This window comes from Capricornis sumatraensis, chromosome 11, assembly GCF_032405125.1.
Source record: "Capricornis sumatraensis isolate serow.1 chromosome 11, serow.2, whole genome shotgun sequence".
In the NCBI taxonomy this organism is placed as follows: Eukaryota; Metazoa; Chordata; class Mammalia; order Artiodactyla; family Bovidae; genus Capricornis; species Capricornis sumatraensis.
The window spans coordinates 80,116,891-80,144,766 of record NC_091079.1 but is presented as its reverse complement, the minus strand read 5'-3'; the positions used below and the strand labels follow the sequence as shown (position 1 = coordinate 80,144,766).

At 42.3% G+C, this 27,876-nt stretch overlaps 1 non-coding gene and 1 pseudogene across 1 annotated transcript; both read right to left on the bottom strand.

The window, feature by feature from the left end:
- Nucleotides 1–14,675: 14,675 nt before the first annotated feature.
- On the bottom strand, nt 14,676–14,747 carry TRNAW-CCA (transfer RNA tryptophan (anticodon CCA)). Its single transcript has one exon. It is a non-coding gene; the product is annotated as a tRNA-Trp (tRNA).
- A 5,366-nt stretch (nt 14,748–20,113) lies between these two features.
- Nucleotides 20,114–20,625, bottom strand: LOC138088636 (translationally-controlled tumor protein pseudogene; annotated as a pseudogene).
- Between the last annotated feature and the right edge of the window lie 7,251 nt (nt 20,626–27,876).

Here is a 27,876-nt window from a genome sequence, read left to right as displayed (position 1 = left end):
GGAAAGGGAGAATGGATAAAAGCTTGCAAATAGAAATCTCTGCCACATTCCTGAAGAACTCAAGTTGTAAAGTTGAAACCATAAATATAAATAGAGAATGGACCTTGATTATGCAGAAGTGAGTTTTTCTCACCCCAGATGAGAAGAAACCTCCTTTGGACTGAGAGATGAAGGGAGGAACACCTGAGGGAGGCCAGCAGGCCTGAAGATGCTTTGAGACTTTGATGAGAGGGATTCAGGGTGACCTTCCTGGACCAACCACCAGAGACCAGATGGAGAACCCAGATGTCCTAGATATTTCCTGCAGGGATGAGGTACATCTCTAGAGATGCCAGCAGGAACCTATGCCTCCCCTCCTCCCAACACTGTGGCTCTGTGAACAGTCTCTGGAATTTAGACCGAATCCAGGGAATGGGGTGGTGGGGAAAACCACGAACTGACTGAAAAACACCACCTGCTTTGAATGAGAAAACTCCGATCTGACTAAGTCCTTCTTTAAAATGGTGAGGATAACTTTCTGCTATCAGGCAGAATGGGGACATGAGATGAAAATTAAGCTCAGTTATAGAAAAAGAAATGAGTGCATGACTTGTGAAAATTCATCTGCCACACACGCGTTCTCAGCTTGTCATGTCTCACTCTCGGCAGTCATTCAGCTCAGAAATTTGGCACCTTGTAGAGACAAAGGAGCATTTTGCTGTTTCAACTGAAGTTATTTTGAGAGAGCAGGATTTCGCTGTTACACTGCTTCAATGCCACATTGTTATACTGTGGCTCCTATCTATGACTCACAAACACCCTCCTCATCCCCTGCCTACAAGTGGCTCCACAGATGGCCTAGATGTATTTCTCAAATGTGAGCTGGCATTGAAGGTGACCTGTGTGTCCTGGCTTGCCCAGGGTTCTTTGGGTTTTAGCAAGAGCAGTTCTGTGTCCTGGGAATCCTTTCCGTAGTCCCTGGGAAACCAGGAGGGTGGGTCACCCTTGCATCAGAATCACTCGGAGGACGAGTTAAGCAAGATTCCTGGGCTACCCCAGAGCTTCTAACTCAGTAGGGATGGGGGTAGAGGCCCAAGATTTTGCATTTGTAACAGGCTCCCAGGGATCTGATGCTACAGGTCTGTGGATTTGTTGTACTAACAGTCAGGTCAGTTTTTTTCCAACGTTACCTTAATAAAACATGTTGGGCCATATATTTAATCAGTGATAAATTCATGGCAAATGCTTTGACCAAGAGTCTAGCTTTTTCTCTTCTTTTACAGCAATTCCCTGGCCACGTTAGTTCTGAGCTAGAGCTCCTCCTTGAGAGGCTTAGCCTAGAATCTGCCCTTCCAGCCCTTCCAGAAGTTGTGAAAGTGAAAGTCACTCAGTTGTGTCCGACTCTTTGTGATCCCATGGACTATAGAGTCCATGGAACTCTCCAGGCCAGAATACTGGAGTGGGTAGCCTTTCCCTTCTCCAGTGGATCTTCCTGATGCAGGAATTGAACCTCTGTCTCCTGCATTGCAGGTGGATTCTTTACCACGATGTATGTAAACAACCGCCACCCCACAGGACAGTCTATATGTTTTCTGTTGTTACACTGACATGTGAAGTGAAGTAAAGTGAAAGTCACTCAGTTGTGTCCAACTCTTTGTGACCCCATGGACTATAGAGTCCATGGAATTCTCCAGGCCAGAATACTGGAGTAGCTAGCCTTTCCCTTCTCCAGGAGATCTTCCCAACCCAGGGATCAAACCCAACCCAGGTCTCCCTCATTGCAGGCAGATTCTTTACCAGCTGAGCAACAAGGGAAGCCCGATTTTTAATATTAAATCCCTGCCTGCTAAAACCAATGAAAGTGTGTCCTGTTTACCTGTAACTGAATCCTGACTGATAAATCCTAGGACGCTGGATCACAGGGTTTGAGAAATGGTAAAGGAAGTGGGAAAAGAGTCTGTGCATATCTCAGGGACCAGGAGAGAAAGAAAAGGAGAAATTTCCCATGGGTGCAAAAGCCTGTCTGGACAAAGATGCTCTTGTACACCTCAACCATTTACAAGCAAAACACTTATAAACCACTGTAGAAAACTCTATCAATACATTCCTGAATAGTTGCTAGTCAGCAGAAAAATGACGTCATCCTACTTTCCATCATAACAATAAGCCTGGATCTAACTGTATACAACAGAGGCAAAATCGGATTCTCTAACAGATGGAAATAAACAGACTTTGAACTCATGGTGATCGTCCTAGCCATCCCTGGTACAATGGCTCACCCTAATAGATTACAAACTGAAACACTAGACGTAGTAAAACCACCTGAGCCTTGTGAAGATTGCTAGAATCAGAGACCCAGGCCCTGCCATACTGAGAGGTTTAAGACAACCTAGAAGAACGGAGTCTTCAAATTCTCACACATCTTCAAAGAAATCAACTTCAAAGCCATTCCTTTTGGATTTTTGTTTAAGCCTTTAAAAGTTAATTCACTATGAAAGGTAGAAAAGGAAAAGAGCTGGCAGGCTAAGGTCACTAATTTGCTAAATCAAGCATGGAGGGAGGAAAGTAAACCATGAAATCTCAATGTAGGCAGCCCTTGATATGAACTCAGACATGCCCATTAAATTCTTTAAATTGGATTATGCATGTGTAAGGAACCAGTGTTAGATACTAAAGTTAATATTTCTCCTGATTTAGCAGCACTTCTGCTAAGACTCAGTAAGCTGGTTAGCACACACTGATAAGCCCCAGCCCCTGGCAGTGGCATGGACACTCGTGGGGAAGTGCCACACATCGTTTTTTCCATTTTATTTATTTATTTTAAAATCTTATTTTCCAGCTTTATTGAGATATGACTGACATACAATATTGTGTCAGTTTAAGGTGTGCAATGTGATAATTTGATACATCTATACATATTGCAAAATGACCACAATAAATTTAGTGAACACCTCCATCACTATATAATTACCATTTTATGTGGGTGTGGTGAGAACATTTAAGATCTATCTACTCTCATACTTTCAAGTATATAATACAATACTGTTAACCATAGGCACAATGCTGTATACAATCAGCTCAGTCGCTCAGTCGTGTCCGACTCTTTGCGACCCCATGAATCACAGCACGCCAGGCCTCCCTGTCCAACACCAACTCCCGGAGTTCACTCAGACTCGCGTCCATTGAGTCCGTGATGCCATCCAGCCATCTCATCCTCTGTCGTCCCCTTCTCCTCCTGCCCCCAATCCCTCCCAGCATCAAAGTCTTCGCCAATGAGTCAACTCTTCGCATCAGGTGACCAAAGTACTGGAGTTTCAGCTTTAGCATCATTCCTTCCAAAGAAATCCCAGGGCTGATCTCCTTTAGAATGGACTGGTTGGATCTCCTTGCAGTCCAAGGGACTCTCAAGAGTCCTTTCCAACCCCACAGTTCAAAAGCATCAATTCTTCGGTGCTCAGCCTTCTTCACAGTCCAACTCTCACATCCATACATGACTACTGGAAAAACCATAGCCTTGACTAGACGGACCTTAGTCGGCAAAGTAATGTCTCTGCTTTTGAATGTACTATCTAGGTTGGTCATAACTTTTCTTCCAAGGAGTAAGCGTCTTTTAATTTCATGGCTGCACTCACCATCTGCAGTGATTTTGGAGCCCCCAAAAATAAAGTCTGACACTGTTGCCACTGGTTTCCCATCTATTTCCCATGGAGTGATGGGACCGGATGTCATGATCTTTGTTTTCTGAATGTTGAGCTTTAAGCCAACTTTTTCACTCTTCTCTTTTACTTTCATCAAGAGGCTTTTTAGTTCCTGTATACATTAGACCCTGGAAATTCTGTATAGTTCATTAACCTGATTCTCATGCCTTTGTAGGTACTTTATACCACCAGTTTTGATTCATTTTAAAAATTCTTTTCTGACTTGCAAAAGAAGTGCAATTCAGCCTCTTTATGTAAATGTGATTACTATTCTGTAAGGTCACATTCTTAGAAGACCAAAGAATTCACATCATCCTCTTTTTCACCTTCTCAAAACTTGGCTTCTTATCCCAATAGCAACTTTTCACCACAGGGCTGTATACAAGGTATAAAATCATCATATGTTGCAGTTTTTTACATTTTACTTCTACTTTTCTGCTGTACTAGCAGTAAACTTCCTATGATAATTTTACGCATCCTTTGGAAGGCACTTTATATACAACAGCTCATCAAGTTATGCAGGAAGAGCAAAATTTTGGGTGGGTGGATATTTAATGATTTTAATGTGCTTCTACTCCTGCACATCTCTGATCCTTCCTCAACATAGCAGGAGAGCCTTTGTGAAATTTAAATCTGATCATATCTCTCCTGCTTAAAATCTCTCAGTGGTTTTCCATCACACTCAAAATAAAAACAAACTCCTTTATGTGGCCTATAATATCAGACCTTTCTCTACAGTTTTGCAAGTTAATCATTGTAAAACTCTTAGAATTGGGCTTAAAACAACTATACTCCAAAAAAATTTTAATTTTTAAAAAAGATGAAGAAACAAACAAACAAAAAGAACTCTGCAAACACGTAGTGCCCGGTGAACCTCAGCCATCCTTCCCCCCTCCTCACCCTCTTCCTCTCACGTGACAGCGCTTTCTGGGTTCTGTCCTTCTACTCGCTCTTCACCTCAGCCACCTTCTCCCTCCTTCGGACACCTGAGAACGTCAAGCTCTTTCCCATTTCAGAACATTCCTCCCAACTGCTCCCTCCCTTTCTTCCAGGTGGTTCCTTCTAGTCTTTTAGGCTTAACTGACTCCTCCTCAGAAAAGCTCCTTTACTTGATCTCACTTGGCCCCCGTGCTCCAGGTGCTTTTCTTTTAGCCTGCTGAGGACTATTTGTAACTGATAACTTGTTTTACAACTTTTGTGTCGGTCTTTCCCACTGACCTTTAAACTCCGTTGGGAAAGGAGACATCTGCTTTGTTCACCACTTACGTTTAGTGTATAATGTTTGATACATAGAGGAAACAATATTGAAGGAGAAAGAGAAAAATAACTTAAAACAACTTTAGTTATTAAACCTTGGCTATGTGACTAGGCATTCTACTAAACACTTGGCACGTGTCAGCTCACCTAATCTTTCAAATGGCCACAAAGTTGAGAATTGTCTCCATTTTTTATTGGTAGAATGTGGGACTTGAAGAATTTATGTAAGCCACATAAGGGCTAAGATTCAGAGTTAGGATTTGAACTGAGGTCTGTTAGGCTCCAAATTGCCTTGAGTAACAAGGGGGGAGAGGGTGTATAAAGTATGATAAACATGATAAACAGCTGGTTCTACCTCTTTTACAGCACACAAAGTCTTCCTGGGTGAGCGGTTTCATTCTGCTTCTGGAATTTGTGAGTACGTGCTGTATCTGAAATCAATAAACAATCAGCGGTACTCCAGGGCTTGGGTGTGCACTAGGTCTGAACTGTGTGACTTCAAAATACGGAGCTGGTAGTGCTCTACTAAGGGCTGTGTTTCCTGTCAGGTGGCTTTATGGTCCTGGTTTTGTAATCAGTGTGAAAGGGAAAGTGGTCCATTTCTAAAATGAGAGGAATACTCTGCAGAACAAGCTCACCAGGAAGAAAACAGTTGAGTATTAAAGGGACAAGGGAAAATAATGGGGGAGAATCTGTGGATTCCAAATCAGCCCTTGTCTGTCTTAAAGTCAGTAATACCTTGTTATGGGTTGACTGTTAGATGGAATGTTTGTATCTTGTTAGATTGAATGTTTGTAGCATCCCCAAATTCATATGTTAAAGCCCTAACTCCCAGTGGAATGATATTTGGAGATGTGGCCTTTTGGGAAGTAAATAAAATTAAATGAGGTCATGAGGGTGGGGCCTTCATGATGGGATTGGTGCCCTTGAAACTTATAAAAGGGAACATGAGAGAGCTTGTTTCCCAGGGGGTATCCTGGGAACCCCCATCCCCTCCTCCTTCTCTTGCTCAGCACCTGCACTGAGAAAAGGTCATGTGAGTAACACAGTGAGAAAGTGGCTGTCTGCAAGCCAAGAAGAGCACTCTCACCAGAAACGGAATCAGTCAGCACCTTGATCTTGGACTTCCCAACCTCCAGACTGTGAGATATGGACTTTTGTTGTTTAAGCTACCTAGTCTATGATATTTAGTTATGGTAGCTTGGACTAATACACATCTCAAGTTTATGAGTGATTGTTGCTGTTGTTGTTTAGTTGCTAAGTTGTGTATGACTCTGCGACCCCATGGACTGTAGACCACCAGGCTCCTCTGTCCATGGAATTTCCCAGGCAAGAATACTGGTGTGGGTTGCCATTTTCCTTCTCCACGGGGTCTTCCCAACCCAGGGATCACACTGGAGTCTCCCGTCTAAGAGTGTTTACCCACACTATAAAGACTCTGTGGCTCCGATTTTGTCTCCTATTTTTTCCCACCTAGTGGATTATCCTTAAAACACCAAATTGAGTTTTAACCTAAGTATTTCCTTGAGATTTTCTAAGTGAAACTACTGTGTTTTTTGTAATTGGAATATAATTGCCTTACAATATTGTGTTAGTTTCTGCTGTACAACAAAGTGAATCAGCTGTCAGTATACATACATTCCCTCCCTCATGAGCCTCCCTCCCATCCCACGCTTCTAGGCTATCATAGAGCTTCAAGCTGAGCTCCCTGTGGTACACAGCAGCTTCCCACTAGCTATCTAGCTTACACACGGTGGTATATGTATGTCAATCTGCACTCTCAACTCCACCCTGCCCTTCCTGCTCTGTGTCCACTGTCCATCGTCTATGCCTGTGTCTCTATTCCTGCCCTGCAAATAGGTTCATCTGTACCAGTTTTCTAGGTTACATATACATATGTTAATATACAATATTTGTTTTTCTCTTTCTGACTTCCTTTACTCTGTGTGACAGACTCTAGGCCCATTCACATAAGGGAAGCTAATGTTAAATGCGATGCATGCCTCACTGGGTTTATGACATGTTAAGCCTGAGCTGGTCAAGCTGGGAATGGCAGGAAGGGGGCCCAGGAGGAGGGATGAGGAATGGGAAAGAAGGAGGGATAGACAACTACTGTCTCTTGACCCACAAAATAATACTTGCTTGGATCACATCATACAGCTGTTGCAGGGATCAAAGAATCAATGGGTAAGCAAGTGCTTTTATTCACAGTATACCATATAAATGAAAGGAATCATTACTGTTTAATGAGCCAGGGAAACAGTTCACTAAATTATTAGTGGTCTGAGTTACTGTTCAGTTCTCATGTGTAGGATCATGCCCAAATATTCCAAAGAACTTTTTTTTTCCCTAAGAAAATTTTGATCTTTAAAAGATTGGTGTGTGTTATAAATATAAACTAATAATGGAGTCATTAACTGGCATAAATTATCCTGCCACTGTTACTAAATGACATGTCAACAAAAATCGAAAGTACATAATAAAATTTTCTCAGTACCTTGACAGAATTTGAGACAGAATTGAGACAAGGATATGAAAGCACTTTGCTAACTGGAGAATACTAAACAGATACTAGTTATTATCAGTTGAACTAAAGAAATTTTATTTATCTTGCTTTTTTAAAGCTCATGTTGAAAAATATCAACCAATTTCCAATTCAGTCCCATGACAGTATTTATTGGTGCCATCTGCTGGAAGTTCCTGAAAAATTGATGAGGTTAAGATGAATTAAATGATAAACAGCACAGCACATATATTTTAAGCACTACATGCATTCCCTGCAGATTAAAATTAATGCTGGTAAAATTCCCAGCCTGCATTTCTTGTATTAAAATTTGCTATGCAAAACAGTTGATGTTGAATAGATGGGTATATTTCATAAATTGTAACATTCTATTCATAGCTTCATTCATTGAACCATCATTTTAAGCTCTGGCTGTCCGCCAGGCCCTGTGACTGAAAAAAAAAACTAGAGATGTAGGGAGGGGCAAGTTACTATCTCTTCTCACAAGGGTTCGGGTCCTCCATTTAGTGGGGGGATGACAGATCCAGAAGCCACTAAATGCAACACATTGGGCTAAACTCCATGGGGGAGGTGAGATAGGAACCTCTCCAATCCAGGAGGCCAATGGATCTTTCCCACAAAATGAGGAAATCAGCCATCTTTGCACAGGTGGAGGAGAGAAGAAAGAATTATGGGGAAAAAAATCAAACTTGAGAAGGTGAAACCATCAGACAAGCAGAGATAGGAATTTTTTTTAAAATTTATTCCAATTCTGTAAAACATTGCAGATGTCAAGTGGCCTCCATGAACTTGAGTTCTATTTAAATCAGTCTAGCATTTTATCTGGGCTTCCCTGGTGGCTCAGAGGTTAAAGCCTCTGCCTGCAATGCGGGAGACCTGGGTTCAATCCCTGGGTCAGGAAGATCCCCTGGAGAAGAAAATGGCAACCCACTCCAGTATTCTTGCCTGGAGAATCCCATGGACAGAGGAGCCTGGTGGGCTAGTCCATGGGGTCGCAACTGAGCGACTATGAAAGGCACCATGGATTTCAATATAGAGGGCACTCTGTAGACTGACATTTATCATAAAACCGCAGCATAATTTGCCCCACAATGAATTCAGACAGCACAACTCTATAAGTTTTCATTCTCATCAGCAGGCTCACCCCAATCAGTTCATTAATCCCACAATAATGGAACCTTGCACTTTAAATGACTGAAGGTTTTGGACCTCACTTATGAAACACTAGGGGGATTTACAGGTACGAGTAACAGAAGTTGTCTTTAGATGGGTGGTAACCTGGAGAAGGGCATGGCAACTCACTTCAGTGTTCTTGCCTGGAGAATACCATGGACAGAAGAGCCTGGTGGACTGTCGTCCATGGGTTGCAGAGAGTCAGATATGACTGAGTGACTAACACTTTTACTTTCAATTTCTAAGCAAACTTCAGGGCTTCCCAGATGGCGCTAGTATTAAAGAACCCATCTGCCAATGCAGGAGACATAAGAGACACAGGTTTGATCCCTGGGTGGGGAGGATACCCTGGAAGAGGGCACAACAACCCACTCCAGTGTTCTTGCCTGGAGAATCCCATGGAGAGAGGAGCCTGGCAAGCTACACAAATGAAGTGACTTGGCACACATGAATGAAAACTTCAGTGAACGTCAGTGCCACCTGTGGGGCTTCTGAAAACACAGATCTGCTGGGCCCTACCCTCAGGAGGTCCTGGGTGGATCTGATATTTGCATTTCTAACAAGTTACCCAGTGTTGCTGATACTGCTGGTCCAGGGACCATTCTTTGAGAACTGTTACTTTATACCCTGTGATAACGTAAATTTAACAGAAATGAAAGCAAAGTATTTTATAAGCATTTAAACTAACATATAATGATTTGTTAATCATTAGCAATGCAGTGTACATTGGACAAATTGAAAAATTGAGATAATTATCAAACCCAGAAATAGCCACTATAAACATTTGGCATCTTTTCTTCCATATTTCTATAGATATGTGTCTATGTGTACATTTGTTGTTGTTTAGTCGCTAAGTGTCCAATTCTTCGTGACTCCATGGACTGTAGCCCTCCAGGGACCTCTATTCATGGGACTTCTCAGGCAAGAATATCAGAGTCAGTTGCCATTTCCTTCTCCAGGGGATCTTCATGACCCAGGGACTGAACCCACATTTCCAGCATTGCAGGCAGACTCTTAATCGCTGAGCCACATGTGCATACGACTGAAATCATTCTATATATACAATATTGAACTTGATTTTTTTTCTTCTGGTATTTTCTTTTGACTATTATCCATATTATTTAAAAATTAGCAAATACAGGGTATATTAATAATCAGGTCATTGCTGTGAACTACCAGTGATATTGTTGCTTCCCTTGGGAAAGGGTATTCAGAGCTCCTTAATCTATTATTTTGGAAGTCCTGCCTTGGGCTGCCTTCTCATTCTTTCATTCCTTAACAGGCATTGGTGCGAGCAGCATGAGTAAATAGTAAATGTCTTCCCTTTGTGTAAAGGTTCTCTTAAGCAAATAATAAGTGTTAGTCGCTCAGTCATGTCTGACTCTTTGTGACCCCATGGACTGTAGCTTATCAGGCTCCTCTGTCCCACAGGATTCTCCAGGCAAGAATACTGGAGTGGTTGCCATTCCCTTCTCCAGGGGATCTTCCCAACCCAGTGATCGAACCTAGATCTCATGCATTGCAGGCAGATTCTTTACCGTTTGAGCTACCCCGGGAAGCCCAATGATAATAGGAACATATAAATAATAGGGACACATTTTAGGACCTCACATCTTCTGCACCTCCAACCCATTTGATCACTAGTGAATAGTATTAACTTTGAATATATTAATTACAGTAGGTGTAAGTTGTTGATGTTGTTGTTGTTGGGGCTAAGATTAACTGATTCATCACAGAATTAGCCTAATTAGTTGTTTTACCATTCCTGAGATCCGGTTTCAGTTTTTGGTAAATAAGTTGAGGGTAAGAGTTAAGTTCAAGGGCAGATCTATAAACTTTAGAAAAGTTTTAAATGTTTTTAAATAATGTAAGTAATGACACTTATCGTAGGAAAAAAAAACTAAATCTTCCCTTCCCAGACAAATCATTTTCATAGTTTAAGCACTCACTTTAGTTAGTAGTCACTCTAGTTTCAGTCTAGATAGTAATTATTCTATGTGCTTGTGTGCTAAGTTGCTTCAGTCATGTCTGGGTGACGCTATGGACGGTAGCCCTCCAGGCTCCTCTGTCCATGGGATTCTCCAGGTAAGAATACTGGAGTGGGTTGTTATGCCCTCCTCCAGGGGATCTTCCTGACTCAGGAATCAAACCCGTGTCTCTTATGTCTCCTGCATTGGCAGATGGGTTCTTTAACACTAGTGCCAGCTGGGAAATGCACTAATCATTCTGGTGTTAGTTAAATTCTAACTCTCTTCATTTCCTTTCTACTATAGCTTAAGTTAAGAACTTAGAATCAAAATCTAGCCAGAAACATTCTTGGTATTTCATATAGGGAATTTAATAAAAGGAAGAGTCGCAAAGTGTTGGAAGGGAGAGGAGCAAAGTAGGGACAGTGAGGTAACAGAGATTAGTAACTGCAGGGATCTGCTACCACCTGCAAGGGTTCAGTTCGGTTCAGTTCAGTCGCTCAGTCGTGTCCGACTCTTTGCGACCCCATGAATCACAGCACGCCAGGCCTCCCTGTCCATCACCAACTCCCGGAGTTCACTCAGACTCATGTCCACCGAGTCTGTGATGCCATCCAGCCATCTCATCCTCTGTCGTCCCCTTCTCCTCCTGCCCCCAATCCCTCCCAGCATCAGAGTCTTTTCCAGTGAGTCAACTCTTTGCATGAGGTGGCCAAAGTACTGGAGTTTCAGCTTTAGCATCATTCCTTCCAAAGAAATCCCAGGGCTGATCTCCTTCAGAATGGACTGGTTAGATCTCCTTGCAGCCCCAAAAAATGGTAGAGAAAAAGAAAGAAAGTGATGTGACCAGGCCCATCAGTCATTCCTCACAGTCAGTGCTGAGGCTCACTATGTTTGTTGTTGTTGTTTTATTGAAGTAGAGCTGGTTTACAATGTTGTGTTGGTTTCTGTTGAACAGCAAAGTGATTCAGTTACACATATATACACACATCCTTTTTCATACTCTTTTCCATTATAGCTTATTACAGGATATTGAATATAGTTCCCTGTGCTAAACAGTAGGACTTTATTTTATATGCTAATCCCAAACTTCTAATGTATCTTTCCCCATCCCTTTACAACATTCTGGCCTGAAGAATTCCATGGACTGTATAGTTAATGAGGCCGCAAAGAGTCAGACCTGACTTGAACGACTTACATTTTCACTTTCACCCCCTTTCCTCTTTGATAATTGTAAGTTTGTTTTCTAAGTCTGTGAGTTTGTTTCTGTTTTGTAAATAAATTCATTTGGGTTATATTTCAGACTCTGCAGTGTGATCGCATGTATTTGTTTTTCTCTGACTCGGTTCACTTAGTTTGATCTGTATGTTCATCCACATTGCTTCAAATGGCATTATTTCATTCTTTTGTGACTGAGTAGTATTCAGTCTTTTGTGACATTCTGTATGACTGAGTAATATTTCATTTTATACTGGCTGCTATGACCAAGGAACTGAATTCCAAATTTTGTTTAACTTTAAATTAGCATAACTTGGAGAGTCATATGTAGCTAGTGGTTTCTGTATTACACAGTGCAGATTAGGCCTCCTGCATTGCAGAGCAGATCATGGGAGGGCTAGATTGGAGCTGAGAGCAAACAGGCAAATGACTGGTAGAGGGTCAAAGGTCAGAGAGACCTGGGTTCCATCTGGTATCTACTTATGAGTGTGTAACCGTGGTCAGGTTAACTCATCTCTAGAAGCCATCTATAAAAATGGCAATGGTAACAGTACCTACCTCCTAGGATTATAGAGTAATCAGCAGAACCAAACAAGACAACGCAAGCATTCAACTAATGCCTGACTCACGGAAGTGTGTAAGTGGCTCATTCGTGTCTGACTCTTTGCTACCCCATGGACTGTAGCCTGCCAGGCTCCTCTGTCCATGAAATTTTCCAGGCAAGAATACTGGAGTGGGTTGCCATTTCCTTCTCTAGCTTGACTCATGGAAAGTATCAAATAAATGTTTGTTATACTTTTCCCATCTAAAATAAATATTTCAAAAATTTTACTTTGAGGGAGCAGGTAAGATACAGGAAGCCTTTAGAGGGATGGTAGTCTAATTCATCTCCCAATGTTTTTTAGAGCTATAATTCTATTAATATGCTTGCTGAACATTTTCTTTTCTATTGATCTTTTTGTGCAGCAAGAGATTTTAGTCTTTCTATCCTCAATGCAGGAGACCCCAGTTCAATTCCTGGGTCAGAAAGATCCTCTGGAGAAGGGAAAGGCTACCCACTCCAGTATTCTGGCCTGGAGAATTTCATGGATTGTATAGTCCATGAGGTTGCAAAGAGTTGGACATGACTGAGTAACTTTCACTTTCACATCCTTCTTCTAGTATATATAGACTGTTGGCTTTTTTGGTTTGTTTTTTAACTTGATTGACAATGATCATACTGTTATGGCAAACAGACTTAATTATCATACACTGTGAAAGTCACTCAGTCGTGTCCAACTCTTTTGAGGCCCCATGGCCTATAAAGTCCATGGAATTTTCCAGACCAGAATACTGGAGAGGGTAGCCTTTCCCTTCTCCAGGACTTATTTCCAACCCAGGGATTGAACCCAGGCCTCCCTTATTGCAGGTAGATTCTTTACCAGCTGAGCTACTAGGGAAGCTCATTGTACACTATCAGTTCAGTTCAGTTCAGTTCAGTCACTCAGTCATGTCCGACTCTTTACAACCCCATGAATCGCACACCAGGCCTCCCTGTCTATCACCAACTCCCAGAGTTCACTCAAACTCACGTCCATTGAGTCGGTGATGCCATCCAGCCATCGCATCCTCTGTCGCCCCCTTCTCCTCCTGGCCCCAATCTCTCTCAGCGTCAGAGTCTTTTCCAATGAGTCAATTCTTCATATCAGGTGGCCAAAATACTGGAGTTTCAGCTTCAGCATCAGTCCTTCCAAAGAACATCCAGGGCTGATCTCCTTTAGAATGGACTGGTTGGATCTCCCTGCGGTCCAAGGGACTCTCAAGAGTCTTCTCCAACACCACAGTTCAAAAGCATCAATTCTTCAGCGCTCAGCTTTCTTCACAGTCCAACTCTCACATCCATACATGACCACTAGAAAAACCATAGCCTTGACTAGACGGACCTTAGTCGGCAAAGTAATGTCTCTGCTTTTGAATATGCTATCTAGGTTGGTCATAACTTTCCTTCCAAGGAGTAAGCGTCTTTTAATTTCATGGCTGCAAGCACCATCTGCAGTAATTTTGGAGCCCCCCAAAATAAAGTCTGACACTGTTTCCCCATCTATTTCCCATGAAGTGATGGGACCAGATGCCATGATCTTCGTTTTCTGAATGTTGAGCTTTAAGCCAACTTTTTCTCTCTCCTCTTTCACTTTCATCAAGAGGCTTTTTAGTTCCTCTTCACTTTCTGCCATAAGGGTGGTGTCATCTGCATATCTGAGGTTCTTGGTATTTCTCCCAGCAATCTTGGTTCCAGCTTGTGCTTCTTCCAGCCCAGCGTTTCTCATGATGTACTCTGCATAGAAGTTAAATAAGCAGGGTGACAATATATAGCCTTAACATACTCCTTTTCCTATTTGGAACCAGTCTGTTGTTCCATGTCCAGTTCTAACTGTTGCTTCCTGACCTACATACATATAAGTTTCTCAAGAGGCAAGTCAGGTGGTCTGGTATCCCCATCTCTTTCAGAATTTTCCACAGTTTATTGTGATCCACATAGTCAAAGGCTTTGGCATAGTCAATAAAGCAGAAATAAATGTTTTTCTGGAACTCTCTTGCTTTTGTATACTATAGAAGTTTACAATTATGTCAAAATAATGTTTATTGGACTTGACCCAGTGATAGAAGTTTTCTCACTTTTTATTTTTTTGTTCCCTGAGTGATTTCTCTGACATCACTATGACATGCTGTGAGGCTTTAATCATAACATTAAAGTGAAGTCGCTCAGTCACGTCTGACTCTTTGCGACCCCGTGGACTGTAGCCTACTAGGCTCCTCCGTCCATGGGATTCTCCAGGCAAGAATACTGGAGTGGGTTGCCATTTTCTTCTCCAGGGGATCTTCCCAACCCAGGGATCGAACCCAGGTCTCCTGCATTGGAGGCAGACGCTTTAACCTCTGAGCCACTAGGGAAGCCCCTAACATAATTATACTGCATGTTTAACTTTTTCCTTTTCATATTCTTAAAGACAGGAAAGACTTGTAAATATTTATAAATGTTTTATGATAGTTCTAATGCAATGCCTAATTTATTATAAAATATATTATTTTGTGCCAGAACTAGCTCTCTCTCCCACAATCTCTTCTGCTGTTTTGGTGGCTTGGACAAGCAGGCTAGCTTCTAGATACTTTTCTCTTTTTTTTACACAAGTAACATTGATATGGCCTATATATTGTCTGGTGCTTAGAGGCATTTCAATTGATAATGACCAGAATTTCACAAGACATAACCATCTTGGCAAGAGTGTTGAAGAAGCATCTTATCTTGGTTCAAGTCAGAAACAGTGTTAATGAGACACATTTGGGAGTGAAATATTTCTCTCATCAGAGAAAAATATACATAAATATATATTTTTATTGTTCAACTACATTGTGAAATATGGTGCATTTCTTAGATAACTTACAAGGGAGCCTTCTGAAGAAAGGGTAAACATAAAAGGAACGTTGAGCCTTAAATGGAACCTAACAAGGCAATACGGAGAAGGCAATGGCACCCCACTCCAGTACTCTTGCCTGGAAAATCCCATGGATGGAGGAGCCTGGTAGGCTGCAGTCCATGGGGTCGCTAAGAGTCGGACATGACTGAGCAACTTCACTTTCACTTTTCACTTTCATGCATTGGAGAAGGAAATGGCAACCCACTCCAGTGTTCTTGCCAGGAGAATCCCAGGGACAGCGGGGCCTGGTGGGATGTCGTCTATGGGGTCACACAGAGTCAGACACAACTGAAGTGACTTAGCAGCAGCAGCAGCAACAGAGATATAACCAGACGAAGCGGCATGCGGCCAAAGTGGGCTATGGTTAGTACTCCCTCATGACAGGTCCATGACAGGCACTTAAGCCAGTCAAAGTTGTGTATTGCTCTGAATTTTTCCTGTGGATTTGATATTAACACTAGTGGGAGCTCTTTTACATTAAGGTTAAAAAAAAAAGATCACAAGGCCTGCAATTCTGCCACCCTTTCCCTCTCATATTAGATCCAGTCCTCACATCTGGGAGAATGGTCCTTAATGGCAGCTATCATTTGCCAAGACTAAGATAAGTTTTTGGTTTTGTTTTTAAGTATTCTGAGGCACTAGAACACAGAAGTCAATAATTCACTACCTTCTTTCTAACTCTGAACAATATTTAAGCCAGTGATGGGAGATTAGCTGCAGGTCATCAGTTGGTGTTGTCTTTTGGTTTTAAGTTATCTTCACAGTGGTTATGTATATGAGGCTGTCGCTTGAAGAAAATAAGAAGAAAGCACATGAGCAAATGCAGTTGAAGAGGCAAACAGTTGTTCTCCTACCTTTGGGGGACACAGAAAGGAAAATGTAAGAAAGTTTGTTAAGCATTTACCTGTAACGTCTGACAGCGCTGTTACGACTTTGCAAACAAGCTCTTTCTAGTGGCCGTCCCCTCAGTTACAGCTGCTGTGATGCCCAGTACTCAGAACAGCATGGTGTGAAACTTCTGGCATGAGGCCTGGATGAAGCAGGGCAATTTCTCTCTGACTTTGGCTCTCTTGACCACAATACTTGATTATAAATACCAGGGTGGCCTGGCACATTTGTGGGGAGCTGAGACTCACAATATGAGATTTTTAATCTTGGAAAGACGTTGAGTCTCCATTTTCTTGCACTCTTACACTTATCCCAACATAACTCTATTTCTGATCAAAAGAGGAAGAGAACCTGGAGGAATAAGCTGTTGGAGCTGTGAGCTATTCTGGGGACCACAGACTCCATCCCCTCCCTTATACATCGAGGCAAAGACCCCCAAGAGCTACAGTGGCTTGACTGAGGTGGTTCTCTTCTTTATTTTGTTATCCTGGCTATGCTGGGTCTTTGCTGTTGCACGCAGGTTTTCTCTAGTGGTGGTGAACAAGTGCCACTCTTTACTGTGGGGCATGGGCTTCTCATTACGGTGGCTTCTCTCGTTGCAGAGCACAGGCTCTGATGCACAGGCCTCAATAGTTGTGGCCTCCTGCAGTGCAGGGGCCCAATAGTTGCAGCTCATAGGCTCTAGAGTGCAGGCTCGGTGGTTGCGGCACATGGGCTTAGTTGCCCAAGACATGTGGAAACTTCCTGGACCAGGGATTGAACCTGTGTCCCCTGGCAGGTGGACTCTTATCCACTCTACCACCAGGGAAATCCAGGGCCAAGTTTTCTTCTGATTTTTTTCATGACACCATGCTACAAATCATGAACATGTATTAAATAAAGTTCACAGCTTTCATCTGGTGGAGAGTGGGTAGTGGAGGGACTCCCTAAGTGTCAGGCACCATGTTAAAGGTTGTATGTACATTCTCTCATATATTCCTCATACCAAATCTGAGATTATTATCATCCTTAGTCTGCAGGTTTATAAACTGAGGCTTTGAGAACTTAAGTCACAGACTAGTATATGGCTGAGTGAGGATTCATACCTAGTTATATCTGAATGCAAAGGCCGTTTATTCAAAGTGCTATACCATACTATATTATCTGTGTAGAACATAACTTATTCTAAAGAAAGAAGCATTACCAAGATGTGGAAAGTAATTTGAGACCCCAAGAAAAGGTGAGATCCCAGGAAACATATCCAGGACAGGAATTATCCCTTAATAACCTTAATCATAGCTGACAGCTACCATTGACTGAGGGGCTATTAAACACCAGACATTTTATTTCATTTAGTTATTGCAACCGCTTTGTTAAGTAGAGATATTATATATCCAGTTGTTTCGTAGGGACTTCCCTGGTTGTCCACTGGTCAAGACTCTATACTCCGAGTGCATAGGACCCAGGTTCCATCCCTGGTCAGGGAACTGGATCTTGCACGCCACAACAAAGACCATGTGTATCATAACTAAGACTAGGGCAGGCAATCCAAAAATAAGTGAATAAATATTTTAAAAATTGAAAGTATGAGGAACTATACACCCAATTTTCACGTGAAGAAACTGAGAATTAGAAAATTAAAATTTCCCAAGTCACACACTTGGCAAGTGGTAGAATGAAACTTTGTATTAAATATGAGTGCTTTGAGACATCATACCTTTATTCATCTTAAAATGAGTGCCTGGCTCATGGAATCTGTTTAAATAAATATTAAGTGTGAGAACAAGTGAATGAAAACAATGGATGAATGGGAGCTAGAGTAGAGCATGCACCTGGCATGTAATGCTCAAGCTGGCCTTAGTGAGACTGTCTTGAAAACAAAGAAGTAATAAATATATAATATATTGTTTTGCTCCAAGAGGTAGAACGGGGACAAATCAGTGGAAATTGCAGGCTTCCTGTGGCTTCCTGTACAGGAACCTGGCTTCGAAAATGTCCTTGCCTGGATGACCTTCAATTCTATGATTCAAAAATTCTGTGAAAGTCAGTGTCTCTACAGAGGCATAATAAAAGCACTTCAACAATACAGAGTTGCCTGGTAAAACAGTGACCTGCCTGTTTTTGAAGGTGTTCCAGCTACATGACCACCCGCCAGAAATGCTGTAGAAGAAACGCTACAAATTGGGTACTGTAGAAGACTGCAAAGACGGCTGTACTTATTCTCTTCTTTTTTTACATATCCTTTTGTAAGATGACGTTGAAATAGTTCCCAGTGAGAGATGGCATTTCCCCACCCCTTGAATCTGGGCTGGCCTTGTGAACTGCTTCACCAAACAAAATGCAACAGAAGCAATACCATGCCAGTTCTGAGTCTAGGTCTCAAAAGGCCTAGAATAGTTTCATTCTCCTAGAAATTTCAGAGACCTATATGAATAAACCCTTGCTAGACTAGTGTTTTGAGAGCATGCCAGACTTCACTAGCTATGGTGAAGTACCATAGCTAGTAGCCATCCAACCTCTGGAAGCAGACCCACTTAGCTGACCTATAGCTCTCCACAGACACATAAGTGAGTTTAACCTGTAAATTCATAGGCAATGACTCACACAGTTAATAGTTGCTGTGTGATTCTCAAAAGCACCGTCTGAGATGAAGGGAAGAAACAGGGAATGCCTGATGTCCCGATCAGAACAGCCTGCACCATCGTCATCTACCAGTGTCCAAAAGGCCTCCAGAGACTTTTTTCAATGGACTTAGTGGTCAGTGTTAATTGGGCATCTTACTATTCGCCAGACAATGGCTTTAATGCTTTATGTAAATTAATTCTTAAGCCTCAAAAGACCTAGTGAGAAATGTATTATTTTTTAAATTTCAGTTCAGTTCAGTCGCTCAGTCATGTCCGACTCTTTGCGATCCCATGAATCGCAGCAAACCAGGCCTCCCTGTCTATCACCAACTCCTGGAGTTCACTCAGACTCACGTCCATCGAGTCGGTAATGCCATCCAGCCATCTCATCCTGTCGTCCCCTTCTCCTCCTGCCTCCAATCCCTTCCAGCATCAGAGTCTTTTCCAGTGAGTCAACTCTTTGCATCAGGTGGCCAAAATACTGGAGTTTCAGCTTTAGCATCATTCCTTCCAAAGAAATCCCAGGACTGCTCTACTTCAGAATGGACTGGTTGGATCTCCTTGCAGTCCAAGGGACTCTCAAGAGTCTTCTCCAACACCACAGTTCAAAAGCATCAGTTCTTCAGCCTCAGCCTTCTTCACAGTCCAACCCTCACATCCATATATGACCAGAGGAAAAACCATAGCCTTGACTAGACGGACCTTAGTCGGCAAAGTAATATCTCTGCTTTTGAATATACTCTCTAGGTTGGTCATAACTTTTCTTCCAAGGAGTAAGCGTCTTTTAATTTCATGGCTGCAAGCACCATCTGCAGTAATTTTGGAGCCCCCCAAAATAAAGTCTGACACTGTTTCCACTGTTTCCTCATCTATTTCCCATGAAGTGAGGGGACCAGACGCCATGATCTTTGTTTTCTGAATGTTGAGCTTTAAGCCAACTTTTTCACTCTCCTCTTTCACTTTCATCAAGAGGCTTTTTAGTTCCTTTTCACTTTCTGCCATAAGGGTGGTGTCATCTGCATATCTGAGGTTCTTGATATTTCTCCCGGCAATCTTGATTCCAGCTTGTGCTTCTTCCAGCCCAGCGTTTCTCATGATGTACTCTGCATATAAGTTAAATAAGCAGGTTGACAATATACAGCCTTATGAACATTATTTTTAGACAACCTACATGATGTGTTGGGTTTTTTTCCCCTCCCTCAAAAATAATGCTTCTACTCCAAATAAATCAATGTCAAAATAAAGAGCTCAAGTTGAACCTAGTCCCGTTTGTCTCAGTCCTGGTAGATGAAAAGAAGCTGCCAGCCAGTTATGAAGATAGGTGCTAGATCCAAAGTCACAGCCAAACTTGTTAACACGTTTCCATTTCAAAACCTTCCTTAAAGAAAATCATATATGGGGTCGCAACATCCTCACACAAGTCCAGCAGCACAACCATGCAACTGGATTCGTGTTTTCACCAGTAAAGAACTGACGGTTTTTTAAATTAGTGAGGGGGGGCTCTATTTGTTCCATAGCCCCTGCCATAAAAGGCTTTACTCTTCTGATCTCTATACTTCAAGTTTCCGTTTGACTGACCTCAGGTCATTTTAATGTACTTCTTGTAAGCTTCTTTTGTGAAGCTTGTTTCCTGCAAGTGATGGTTCATGGCAATATTGACACCAGTGATTACTGTGCTTTAGGTAACCTTTGCCCCCTTCAGGGGAGCCATTTCCATCAATGAGCCGAGTCATCAGTGTTACCCTCTGTGCTACTGACCAGCTGCCCCTCCACTTCCAGACACAGCCCATCAGTGACCTCCTAGATCTCATAGATGTTGGAGAACATCTCATCATGCCTGACGAGGTCCCAGTAGGTGACCATGATGGCCACTGCCGCGCTAGCTTAGCAGGAGCCCCAGCTCAGAGTGAGCCTGGTGTAGCCCAAGCAGGTGGTGGAAGCGGGGAATGGGCGGAAAAGCAGAAGTGTTTTATTATTGAACTGATTTGACAGATAGAGAAAACTAGGCCAGAGAACTGACACCTACCTAAAGTACAGAGTGAGTAAATGTCCAGCCTAGGTTTTGAACTCAGGAAGCACAAAGCTACAGCCCTAGCTCTTAGCCACACTCCTCTGCTTCTTGCTGTTGGATGTAAAGTAGGTGATTGTCTGTAAGAACTAAAAATATCTTCACAAAACCTGGTAGTTGTAAATATTCCCCCAGTGCCTTTCACCAGGCTCTCTTTACAGAGCCTGGGATGTCACCAAATACCACATTCAGTTTCCACGCTTCTTCCATCTCAAAGTTGTTTTTCTTTTTCCCCTGTTTCTAAGAAATTTCACTGTTAGACTTAAAGTTTAGAACCATGATCAGGAGAAATATTTAAGAAGACTCATTATTCAAAGCATGGGAGCAATTAGAGGGGAAAAAAAAGAAATCTCCTTTTCCAAAAGAGAATCAATTTTCCACTATGAGAGTTTCCATTCTACCAAGAAATGAAAATGTGTATAAATTAGGTTTAGAAAAATACATGAGACGGCTTATGCAAAAAAGGTTTAACCTGGGAATCAAATACTAAATAAAATGATAAAAGCAGATTTAATAGTCATGATTGATGTCCAAGATATGTCGGGGTTTTCCCTCCAAGATACAATTTCCCTGCAGCTCATGATAATTACAAAATGTCTCAAATCACCTCTTTTCTTGTTGAGTAAAATGGACTGCCAACACTTCAAACATAGTAAACCAGTCCAACAGGAAGAAAGCCAAGGAATGTATCCATTCCAACATTTTTTACAGTCTGGTAGTGTGTCGCTCTCTGAGAGAACTGCAATGCCAAACTGGATGAAACATGTAAGACACACACACTTTTCTAGCAATTTCTTCTGCCTTATCTAGTTTCTCCATTAGAGCCGGAGGTATCACTCACTTCCCTCCCATTGTGTGTGTGTTTAGATATCTCTTGCAGGAGAGTATCCTCTATCACCTCCCATTCCCACCCCACTGCTAGGAACTTGACCCTGGCAGAGTAGTGTGAATGCCTGTGTGTCTATATGCAGACCGTCCTTTTATTTTACCCATTTGCCTAATTATCTTATTCTATATTCTCAACTCCTTCCTGCTTGTGGCTTCTTAAGGTCTCAATGGGAGCTCCTAACTTCACCCACCCCTTTAGACTAATCAGTGGGCTCTCAAAAGCAAGACTGCAGTCTTCTGGGAAGTTTTCCTGAAACCCTTTTTTTTTTTTATTTCCCTTTTTTTCTTTTTAATAGGCTTTATATTTCAGGCTCTCTTTAGATTCACAGCAAAATAGAGGGGCAGGTACAAAGAGTACCCATACACTCCCTGCTCTCACACACACATAAGCTTCCCCCACTATCAGTATCCCCTAGCAAAGCGGTACAATTGGTTGCACTTGATGAACCTACATTGACATCATTATCACTCAGAGACATACTTTACATTAGGGATCACTCTTGGTATTTTACATTTTATGAGTTTTGACAGATGTCTGCTGATGCTTATCCACTGATATAGTAGCATGTAGCATAGTTTGTGAGAGCTGGACGGTGAAGAAGGCAGAGCACCAAAGAATTGATGCCTTCAAACTATGGTGCTGGAGAAGACTCCCAAGAGTCCCTTAGACAGCAAGGAGATCAAACCAGTCAATCTTAAGGGAAATCAACCCTGAATACTTGTTGGAAGGACTGATGCTGAAGTTGAAACTTCAGTATTGTGGTCATCTGAGGCAAACAGCTGACTCATGGGAAAAGTCCCTGATGCTGGGAAAGATTGAGGGCGGAAGGAGAAGAGGGCATCAGAAGATGAGATGGCTGGATGGCATCACAGATACAACGGACATGAACTTGGGCAAACTTCGGGAGATGGTGAGGGACAGAGAGGCCTGGCCTGCTGTAGTCCATGGGGGTGCATAGAGTCGGACATGACTTGGTGGCTGAACAACAACAACAGAATAGTTTCACTGCCCTAAAAAGCCTCTGTGCTCCACCTATTCATTCCTCCTTCTCCACTGCTGCTGCTGCTGCTGCTAAGTTGCATCAGTTGTGTCCGACTCTGTGCGACCCCAGAGATGGCAGCCCACCAGGCTCCCCCGTCCCTGGGATTCTCCAGGCAAGAACACTGGAGTGGGTTGCCATTTCCTTCTCCAATGCATGAAAGTGAAAAGTGAAAGTGAAGTCGCTCAGTCGTGTCCGACTCTTAGCGACCCCACGGACTGCAGCCTATAGTTCTGCGTTTTTCAGAATGTCGTATAGTTGGAATCACACCATGTGTGGTAAGCTGCCTTAGTCATGTCCAGCTCTTTGCAACCCTATGGGCCATAGCCCACCAGGTCCATGGGATCCTCCAGGCAAGAATAAGGAATGGGTTGCCATTTCCTTCTTCAGAGGATCTTGCCAACCCAGGGACTGAACCTGCATCTCTTATGTCTCCTGCATTGGCAGGAGGATTCTTTACCACTAGAGACCCCTGGGAAGCCCCAAATCATATTATAGCCTATAGCTTTTTCAGATCGGCTTCTATCAGTAATATGTATTTAAGTTTCCTCCATGTTTCCTCATGGATTGATAGCTTCTTTTTAGTGTTGAATACTATTCCATCATCTGGATGTACCATAGTTTATCCATTTACCTGCTGTCTCTGTCACCTTGGGCTGCTATAACAAAACAGCGTGAACTTCGTGGCTTAAACAACAATTTCTTTCTCACAGTTCTAGAGGCTGAGAAGTGCAAGATAAAGGCACCTAGATTCAGTTTTCTTCTGGCTTGCAGATGGCCTCCTTCTGGCTGTCTCCTTGTGTGTGAGTGTGTGCTAAGTCACTTCAGTCGTGTACGACTGTTTGCAACCTCATGGACTGTAGCCCACCAGGCTCCTCTGTCCATGGGATTCTCTAGGTGGGAATACTGCAGTGGGTTGCCATGCCCTCCTCCAGGGGATCTTCCCAACACAGGGATTGAACCCAGGTGTCTTATGTTTCCTCTTGGCAAGCAGGTTCTTTTACCACTAGCACCACCTGGGAAGTCACCTTAGATGGTAGAAAAAAAGAAAGCTCTGGTTCTCTCCTTCTCTCACAAGAAGCAAATCCCATCATGGGGGCTCTACCCTCATGCCTCATCTAAATCTAACACCCCTCAAAGACCCCACCTCCTGCAACATCACTATAGAGGGTAGGGCTTCAACATATGAACTTGGAATGTTGTTGTTATTTAGTCACTGAGTCGTTTTCAACTCTTTAGCGGAGGGGAGAGGGGCAACACAAACATTAAGCCCATAACACACTGAAGGACATTTTGGTTGATTCCAAGCTTTGGCTATTAAAATAAAACTGCTATAAACATCTGACTGCACATTTTTTGTGTGGAAATAATTCTTCAGCTTATCTGGGTAAATACTAGGGGGTATGATTGCTGGACCATATGGTAGTATGGTAAAGTTACCGATCAGGGTCCCTGGATTCTTAAGTTAGTAGAAATTGATAATGGGAATTCAGGGAAAGCTTGACAAACACTGCAGCATGAGGGGACGGAAACAAGTAACAGCTGCCCTTGCTTGCTCCCTGAGTGGGAGGGTAGGGGACAGATTGGTGGGTCAGCGGGGAGGAGTGGCTTTAGGTGGTCTGCCCACCCCCTTGCTGGTGCTGGGTGCAGAGATCAATCATGTACAGTCTTGTCAGAAGTGGCAGTTGGGTTTGGCCACTTTGCATCTTGCTCATGATTTGCCGCAACTGCAAATTCATGAGGTATTTTTAATCCCCTGTAGTGTCTTTGTATTCTGTTGCTCAAGAAGACCTTTGTCCAGGTGCAAGCACTCCAGCCAGTAAAGGGTCCCACGTACAGGCCCTATCCTGTTTCACTCAAGGGTTTGTGTAGTTTTGTAAGAAACTGCCACGCTGTCTTCCAAGGTAGCTGTACCATTGTACATAGCCACTGGCAACTGAAGAGAGTTCCTGTTGTTCCACAGCCTGGGAAGCATTTGGTATCATCAGTGTTCTGGATTTGGGCCATTTTAATAGAAGTATAGTGGATTCTAATTGTTGGGTTTTGTATTGTATTGTTTTTTTCTATTGTATATACACTACACAGTAAGATTTTCCTATTTTCCTTCAAAATGTTTTTATAAAAGTAATATATACTCTATAGAAGTCCCCTTTGCACACCAGTCTCTGCCTTAGACTCGACTATTAGCTAGCCACAAGGGACCCAACATCAACAATTTCCTATACCTCCTAGAAATATATCTTTTTACCTCTCTTCTGAATCTATTCCTTCTGCCATGTCTTTTTAAAAATAATTTAATCTATTATTTACTTTTGACTGTGCTAGTCTTTGTTGCCGTGCGGGCTTTTTTCTAGTTGTGGCAATTGGGGGCTTCTCTCTGGCTGCAGTATGTGGGTTCCTCATTGCGGTAGCTGCTCTTGTGGAGCACGGGCTCTAGGGTGCTCGGGCTCAGTAGTTGGAGTTCGGGTTTTAGAACACAAGCTCACTAGCTGTGACACACAGGTTTGGTTGCCCTATGGCATGTGGGATCTTCCTGGATCAGGGATTTAACCTGTATCTCCTGCATTAGCAGGCAGCTTCTTCACCACTGAGCCACCAGGGAAGCCCCCTTCCACCATGTCTTGATCTCACCCCGCTCAAGCCTAGACCTGTCAATGTGTTTTTGTGTTTAAATAATTTTATGTAGGAAAACATTCTGTATTTATAATTACAGTAAGCCCAGAGAATTGCTTTTATAATCTGTGATGTCTCTGGTTGTTGAACTGCCCATGTGATTCTCTTATTATCATTTTTGCAACAATGGATTTATCAATTAAAATACAATATTTTATCCAGAATTTTTACTAAAATGGAAATATTTTATTCACAAAATTCCTGTTTAAAGCCTTCTCTTTTTAAAATAATCCATTCAATCTGAGCAAAAACCTAGTTATTTAAGTAAAAAGTATGTGTTTAAATTAAAAGTGAAAGTTATCATCTGACATTATATTTAAAAAGAGACTGAAATCAAGTTTTTATTATGGTTTTGGTTGTTCATTAGTAGGTTTTCTTGGAGGCTGAATCCACCTTGAGTGTGAATTCTACTCTCAGATAAGGCGATGTGGGAAAGAAAATCCAGCCAATGGAAGAGGGTAACAAAGACCACCCCCCCGCCCCACTCCACCGCCGTGGGAAGAAATTCTCATCACTGATGGAGAAGGTGAAGGGCCAGGCCAAGCAATGTGGGAGAAGAATTTCCTTTTCCCATGAACTCTGCCTTTGGCAGCAAGGATTTCTAGATCGGAAGAAGCGGTGGAGGGCCAAAGATGGCCAGGGCTTTCCCTGGTTTGAAGATTTCTGCAACAAGAACAGACATGTACTGCTCAGTGCTCCATTTCTTCTCAAATAAAATAATTAAAGTTTTGAGTTTTGCCAAAGTTATACAAACAAAACTTCACTAGTTCTACAAGTGGGGATGGTTTAGTCACTTAGTTGAGCCCACCACAGTCCTATAGCCTGCTCTGTCCATGGAATTTTCCAGACAAGAATACTGGGGGTTGCCATTTCCTACTCCAGGGGATCTTCCTGACCCAGGGATCGAACCTGAGTCTCATGGCCTCCTGCATTGCCGGTGGATTCTTTACCACTGAGCCACCAGGGAAACCCAGGTTTACTACTAATAAGAACATAGGTCGGTACAACCTCACCTCCCATCATTTCCCCTTACCTAGAGGAAATAAGTTAGACTCTTAATTGTTATTAACTGCCTGAAAATTGGGTTCCCCAGATGGTGCTAGTGGCAAAGAACCTGCCTGCCAATGCTAAAAGACATTAAGAGATGCTAGGTTTGATCCCTGGGATTCCCTGGAGAAGGCCATGGCAACCCACTCCAATATTCTTGCCTGGAGAGTCCCATGGACAGAGGAGCTTGGCAGGCTACTGTCCATAGGGTCACAAAAGTCAAACACGACTGAAGCCTCAAAACCCACCTGAATTGCTCCATTTCCCTGGTCTTCACACTATTCTTTTTCTCCTTTCAAGAGGAGTGAACTCTAAGTTTCTTGAAGCTTACAAGTTTTAGGAACTCTTTTTAAGAGAAAGTTGCATTTCAAATAAAAAATTAAATGGAACTCTAAGACTTAAGCTTCATTAGCTTCATGGTAAACCTGCCTCTGCCTTCCAGTGAAAACACACAAGGTCTATTGTTTGAAATGATCCTGTCTCCCAATCCACATACCATGTCTGGAACAACAAATCTCTCAATAATTTATATTCAAGTTGTTTCCAAAGGCCAACATCCTCTATAAAATCTTTTCTATTGAACAGCAAAAACAGTAATATTTCTTTCATTCCATTTTCTCTAAAATTTAATTCTGTATTTTCCTTCACTTATCACCCTGTAACACATACTTATCCCACTTGGTTTGCGGCAATTTTAGAAAATGACATAGAGTCATGAGTAGCCCATGAAGCACAATTAGGAATAAAGTTGGCTTTCCATATCAAAGGACATTAGTTATTATCTAAATCATTAAGTTTGAGGCAGAAGTCCTTTTCTAGGTGCAAAAAGCTTTAGGGAAAATATAATTTCTAATATTCGACTTAATATAGCTGCTTTGCTATAAAAAGTGGTAAAATACTAAATTTTAAAGATGACCAGATGGTAGGTAGTGAAGCCACTAAGAACAAAACCAAGTAGGATGAAATCATAGGCACAAAATGTAACTTAAAGGAGTGGCAAAGCTGAAGCTATGTTTCTTTAGCATTATGAATCTCATTCTTTGCAAACGACAATTCCAGAGCTCCAACGAGGCAATCTTATACATCAAACTGTCAGGAAAATATGTGCCTCTCTCCTGCAGTGTCATGTTACTACCGAAATTTTTATTTTCCAGTAACACAGGAGTTAGTAATTAGAAGGTATATTATTTCTGGCCAACCATAGTGGATACAACCACAGAAAAGGTTAATTGTTTTGCTACAAACACTGCAGTAATTAGCTTTTAAAGTGGGGCTCGACAGGCAACATACTTCAAGTGAAAGTTTTTAAGTAAAGGTTATGCTCAATGTTGTGATCATGTACTGTGCTTAGTCGCTCAGTCGTGTCCAAGTCTTTGCAACCCCGTGGACCGTAGCCCG